Source organism: Rhinatrema bivittatum, unplaced genomic scaffold (genome assembly GCF_901001135.1).
Source record: "Rhinatrema bivittatum unplaced genomic scaffold, aRhiBiv1.1, whole genome shotgun sequence".
Taxonomy (NCBI): Eukaryota; Metazoa; Chordata; class Amphibia; order Gymnophiona; family Rhinatrematidae; genus Rhinatrema; species Rhinatrema bivittatum.
The window spans coordinates 1-6,629 of NW_021821160.1; positions in this window are offsets into that span (position 1 = coordinate 1).

The window sequence follows — 6,629 nt, forward strand, 5'->3', positions numbered from 1 at the left end:
AAAATGCGGCTTTTCTCTGCTACTGCTGCGAGCCGAGAACTGGGAATCAAACTGCATGCAATAGATCTGAAAATTCAGTTCTGCCCCCAGAGTTTACCGCCCCCCAGGTGAAGGCAGGCCCCCCCCTGGGAACGCCTCTTTCTAAATCCGGCGCCACGTGTGTGTGTGTGCGCGTTGCGAAAGGCCAGGCGTTGGCGGCAGGCCCCGCAGAGGATGCGTTTCCCAGCCCTGACGCCTTACCCCTTGCCAGGATGAAAGAGGAAGGCCGAGCAAGCTTGGTAGGAGGCCTTCACCTCCTTGCTTCCAGGCTCAGGAAGAGGACGCGGGATCCCACCTTTCCCTGCAAGCGAGTTGGGTGTAATCATCGTGTCCAGTGCAGAACCCTGAGTTCCGGGAAACCGAGCCCTTAGAACCGTGCGTTCTTTGGGTCGGGGACTGTGGTGCTGATGGCACTCTGTGGATACATTAATACGTCACTGCCTTCACTTTGTGCCGTAGCATTCCCTCTGTATTTGTATACTGAGAATATCCCCCAGTTATATAAAGATACCTGGATAACGTAGCTTGATTGCTGTGTTAATCCACATAAATGTGCAGATATAAAGATCACTAAAAAATAAATAAAATGCTATCTTTTTTTATGGGACTAACTTACAATGTTTCTTGACTAGCTTTTGAGAGAGGGAATTTCCAGATGACCAATTAAGTGGGTAAAGTGCTCTTGAGCTGGGAAATTCAGCTTCCCCATGTTGACATGGAAGTGTTTAATTATTGTAACTTCAAGTGCTTTATCCTAGATTCAGTTCAGTCATAAGCCACTTTGATACGATTCGTATCAAACACTTTAATACGAATCGTAAAGGGGACAGCTTGGAAAATGATGCAAATTGTTGCCAAGTCCCTTTCAAAAATTATCCCGCACTGGTTAGGTTTCCACCTGCCTTTTCAGTGGATGCTTTTACCCTGAAAAACAATGCACCTGGTTTTGAAAATGCAAAAAGTACATGCAGTGTTTTAAATTAGTCCAATGTGAAGGGATCAGCTTGTGTATTGTTTGGCGCAGTGATCTTTATTTCCACACGTAACAGTCCTCGGTACACAGTGAGCAGTTTTCACCTCCCTCCACATAGCTCCTGCTCACGGCTGGGGCTGACAGGAGGCGTTCCTGGAGCTGCATTCAGGATAGGGAGAAGGGAAATAGTAGACGGCTAAATGGTATTTTCAAATCATCACGCGGACTTTTCCAGCAAAAATCTACCTACAGAAAAAAAAACCAAGTACAAGTGACCAGGCGTGCAAAGCAGAAAACCACATGTACTGTTCTCTGAACTTTGGGGCAAAGTCCGCAGGCGAAAAGAACCCATGCAAACAGTTTGAAAATTGCTCGGTAAAGTCAGCTATTTAAAATTCTACTCCTAGGATGACTATGGGCCTCATTTACTAAGCATTTTCCCCATAGACACAGAATGGGAGAAAATCCTTAGAAAATTAGGCACTATGTGTTTGTACGGGATGTAACTGAAGGTATTTCCTGTACAATCAATAGCGTGAATTCCAGGAAGCCATGTTTGGGGCTGGGATCCCACTGACAGGCCGCTGCTCTCTCTTTGTTTTGCAGTGGGCATCACTGAGCCCAGCCAGGCAGAAGACGGTCTACTCTATGCCGTCATCGACCACAAGGAGCTAAGTGAGTGGCGCTGCGGATGCCCCATACTCGTCCCCTAGCCTTTACCCTTCACTTCCCCACAGCTGAAGATCCTCTGTGCACGCCTCGCTCTTTACTCCCTCACCTGAACGGTTAATTCTTTTGCTAGTGCCGCGCACACCTAATGTTATGTCTTTTTCCGTTGTTACACTCTAGGAGCAGGGTTTTTTTTTTAAATAATCTAGTGGGTTAAAAATCAAAATAAACAAATCGAAGGATGGTCCTTCCTTGTCTCAGGCTGTAACCCTCACTTCCCTGCAGCTGAGCGTCCTCAGGAACAGAAAGATATTATCGCTTTAGTCTGTCGAACGCCTTTTCCACATCTGGTTGACACCCATGCCATTCGGCCTCACCTGCCTCAGGAGCACAATGTTATCGTTCCGTTGTCTGCATCCTGGCGCCCTTTCGAAAAAACCCTGTTTGGGCCTTGTGAGTTAAGGTTAGGAGATGCCCATCCATTCCAGGATCCAACGCTTTAGCCAGAATCATCATCCAGTATCATAATTTAAAAGGGATAGAGATCTAGAGGAACTGCAGTCAGGTGACCAAGATAGTCTCGAGCGCCATCAACGGTGCCAGTGCCTCACCTTGAAGAATTCGGTTAGATTGGGCCCGCCAGCCGGAACTGTGGAAAACGTTTTATAAAATCCATGCGTCCCCAGGATTCTTTCCAGTTTGAAGAGAATTCATTGCCATGTCCCCTTTCTGAGTGGGCCCCCTGGATAAAGCAGGTATTTCTGATGACTGCAGACATCTTTCCAGTTTTACCTCACTATCCTCTAGTTCAGAAGCGGACAAAGTTTTATAATAATCAGCAAATGCTGCTAACAACCACATGGCACACACCCGCCACTGCTCCTAGCAGCATAACCCAGATTACCCTTCCAGTGTGCTTTAAGCCTATGGACCAGTAACTTATCTGCCTGATTTCCCTCCTCATAATATTTCTACCTCACTCTCCTGATCATATTTCCAACTCTCTCGTTTATAACAGAATGTAAGAAGGCACTTTTAGACGTAGGTCAGATTTTCCACTTTAATCAGTTTTTCTCGCTGCGCGTAACGAGGCCAATCTTATGACGGCACGCTTGGGGATGACGTCTGCGTGTACGCGGACTTCAGCCCGAATTTTCAAAGCAGAACTCATGCCTGGAAACCCACTTTGAAAATTAGCGGGACTGCACCTGCCTCGCCACATCATACGCCTGCACGCTTGCCCGCGTACTTTCGAAAATGGAAAGTACTCGCCCGTAAGTGACTTCCCCTCCCCCCCGGGAACACCTCTTTACAGTACGCGGAAACGTGCACGTGGAATCTGTTCCGTGTCTACTTTTAAACGTACAAACCCCAGCTCGATGTTCAAAAGCCCATTTAGGTGCATAAAACCAACAGGAACTATTTTCCTCAATGTTTGCTTTTGCCACATCCCAGAATTTAATGTCCAGATTTATATTCTGCATTTTTTCAAAAAGCTTGGATACCAGTGGATCACACCAAGTTATCTACTCCATACATAACATCCATACAATAAAACACACACAATTAAAACATAACAAAGCACACAAAATCAACAGCCACAATCACCCAACCACCCATCTCCACCCTCCATACGATCCCTCAAACATAGCAAAAACATAGCAACCCCCCACAAAATCAGCAGTCACAGGCCTCCCAATCATCCATCCCCACCCTCCACAGTCCCATAAAATCCCAGCTGTTACAATCCCCGTTCTCTTTTGCTCAAATATTCCTCCAAACACGTAGAGAACGCTCTGCCACTCCCTCCAGAGCAGAGCATGGTCTGACCCCAGAGATCAATCCCATCTTGGCTGTTTGCATAAAGGAGAAGAGCATTCCTGTCTATAGGGATTGTCTGTCCTCGAGTAGGAATTATGAAGAGGAGACGAGAAAGCGAAGTTTTTTCTCGTTAGGTACAAAACTCTCGAGCCTCCAATAAGCTACGGATCTTGAGATGGTGGTTGAAAGAGAACCAAGTTGCTTGTCAGTTCTTCAGACATGGGGCCAGTCCTATCCAGACCTAGAGAAAGCCTCAAATTAGTCACCACACCCCCCCCTCCCCCCCAGCACTGCACCTCCCAAAAAAAAAGATGAGAGAGCTGTTGAGCACTTAGAAATACATTTAATTTGATTAACATTTGGGGCATATAGAGAGCATAGAGTGATGGGCCTTCCTTATTTCTCCTTTAACGAGTGTATATTCTCCTCTTCTTCTCAAACTTCCTCCCCACAGAGAACGTTTCCCTGTTGATCACCAGGAAGGACTTTCTCTAATGTTTTTGTCCTAGCCCCCGACTTGCCTCTCCCCCAGGGTATACGGATTTCGGTCTTCAAGTCTCATCTCCTGCAGCACTGTGGTGTTCTGTCTCTGCACATCTCTTTCTGGAGTACGGCCCGCAGAGCGGGACGCCCCAGGCGAGGTCTCGCCGGTGACCTGGATACTGGGTCCTGCCTTTCCCCTCTGCAACTTTCAGTACCCCTGCACCTTTTCCTCATGTCAGACCCACAGCTTGCCTCCCTTGAATGTAATATTGCGGCATGATGTACAGTGGCAAAGCCCTGAGCCCTCTCCTTTCCTTCTGCAGGAAGGAACGGCGGCTGGCGTGCGTGAAGGACAGCGTAAGTTTGATCACGCACTCGGGGGCCCGTGAGCGGATGTGGCTGTCCCCGCGCTGTCCCCCCGCTGCCACATTCACCCCTGCGTCATCACCTGGGGGCAGATGGCGGCACCTTCCTGACTGGATGCCAGAGAGGGCACTGGCAATACGCAGCGCCAGCTGGCTCTGTCCTGTGCAGGGCAGGCTGACCCTCTTCTGCTTTTCCAGGGGGGATGTAGTCCTGCCACAAAAGAAAACACGTTCTGATTTCCTTAAAGCAAGTTCTTTACGTCTTTGTGTGCCCAGTGGGGATGGGTGGCAGGGCTTTCACCTCTCAAGTTAAACTTGTGCAAGCTCTCAGTCTCAGCCCAAAACCCAAGATCGAGCTCTACGCTGGGATCTTGCTTAAAAAAGGGACTGAGAGTAATAGTCCGGTTTTATTGGATCTGAGAGGAAGTCAAGGACACCTGTGCGATGGGGGGGGGGGGGGGGGGGGGGGGGGGGGGGGGGGTGAAAACCCGACTGGATCAGCCTGTCAGGGAGCTGGGAACCCTCCTTACATTCCTGCGGTCCCAGCATGGGCGAAGATCTGGGCTTCTAGTTACGTCAGTGGTGCTCCTCAGCTCCCCCTCTTCTCGCGCCGATTAATCTAGTTTTCAGGTTATCCCTAATGAAATAAGATATTTATATACAGGAGCCTGGTTCTCTACTGCAATACAGGCAAACCTCTTATTGCATATTCATGAGGGGTGTCCTGAAAAAAGAATCCGGGGGGCCTGGGAGGGCCTGCTGACCAGTTGGAGCACCGCTGCGCTAGGGTGACTGACCGCTTCCATAATTCAGGACAGGCCGAGCCAGCCCTGGTTCTGTCTCGTGGTCTTGCATGGACCTGTAGATCGGATTTCACCTAAGAAAAGCCAAAACGGCCCAATCCGTGCAGGTAGCGGGGTAAAACCAGGACTGGATCTGTAAAAAAAACAAAACAGGAGCCATCCTCCATCTTGCCCCGCCACAGCTCAAGCCTGCAGCTCCATAAAGGCGCCCCCGGGGCTGCGTAGCCTCAACGGGCAGAGGTAGGAGGGAATAAAGAGAGGGAGGAAACTGAAATGGAAAAAAAAGGATGAAACCCAAAGAAACGAAGCAAAGTCCACCCGCAAAGGTGACCAGGACAACTCTTTATTTATTTTTCTGTACAAAAGAAACATTTCCAAAAACAACTGAAGCTAAGTTGATAGAAGGGCTAGAAAAGCAAGTTATTTAATGCCCCCCCCCCCCCCCGGTTGAGCACTGGGTTGTGGGCCCTTAGACCGCAGGGGCTCACAAAATCACCCCCATGTGGCCCCCCCTGGTTTTAATGATTCGAGTCAGATCAACGTCCTGGGCCTTCCTCCCCCTATCCTGCTTGGAGGTGGGGGGTGGAAATCTAATTTGAACCAATTTATCCATTCCTGTATGATCTTAGCAAGGGGGGGGGGGGCCGCAGAAAAACGGCTCTGAACTGGCTCCGGGTGCTGGGGGGCTCAGCCTGGACCGGCCGGGTTTTATGCCTCCCTGTGGCCCCCTAAGGATCCCTGCATCCCAAAACCCAAACTACAAGTTCATGGATACGAAGGGGGGAGGGGAGGAGAAACGAGGCCTAGCTCAGCCTGAGCCCGGTGACCAGGCCGTGGTAATATCGGGGCAGCGAGGAACGAGGGGGGGGGGGATATTATTATTATTAAATACGCCTCCTCTTTCCGTCTCCTCACTGCCTTCCCGCTCTGCTTTCTTTCTTTTCGCAGAATGACTATTTTGTGACTTACGCCAAGCTGAACGACGTGAATCCCGCCGGGGCCCCGCCCCCAGACACCTGCGCATCCTCTTCTAACATCTATGAGAATTTTTAGTGCCCGCGGGGGATGGTAATTAAGGGCACCTCTCGCAGAGGCCAAAGGAAGATCCGACCTCACCAAACACCCTTTGACGCAGGTCATTAAATTCCCTTCCCCCCCCCCCCCCCCCCTCGGCCATTTCCTCTTGCTCCTTTGGGCTTCCAGGTCAATTGGAACCAAGGCCGGGCACCTGGCAACCAGGAGCCGTCGTCTGCAACTGCCCAGAGCTTCTTCCCCTTACCTGCATCTCCCCTCCCAGCTCCCTCAGTCACGTCATCGCAGCGATGGCCCTAGGCCGGGGGCCCACGCACCCGCACTCTTTCCAGAACCCTGCACTCGAGGGCCACCCTTGTGCAATAACTGCAGTGTCCCCCTCAACCGTGGGCTGTGCACACTGTGACCCTCTCCTCCCCAGCCCTGGCCATCCTAGGGACTGAA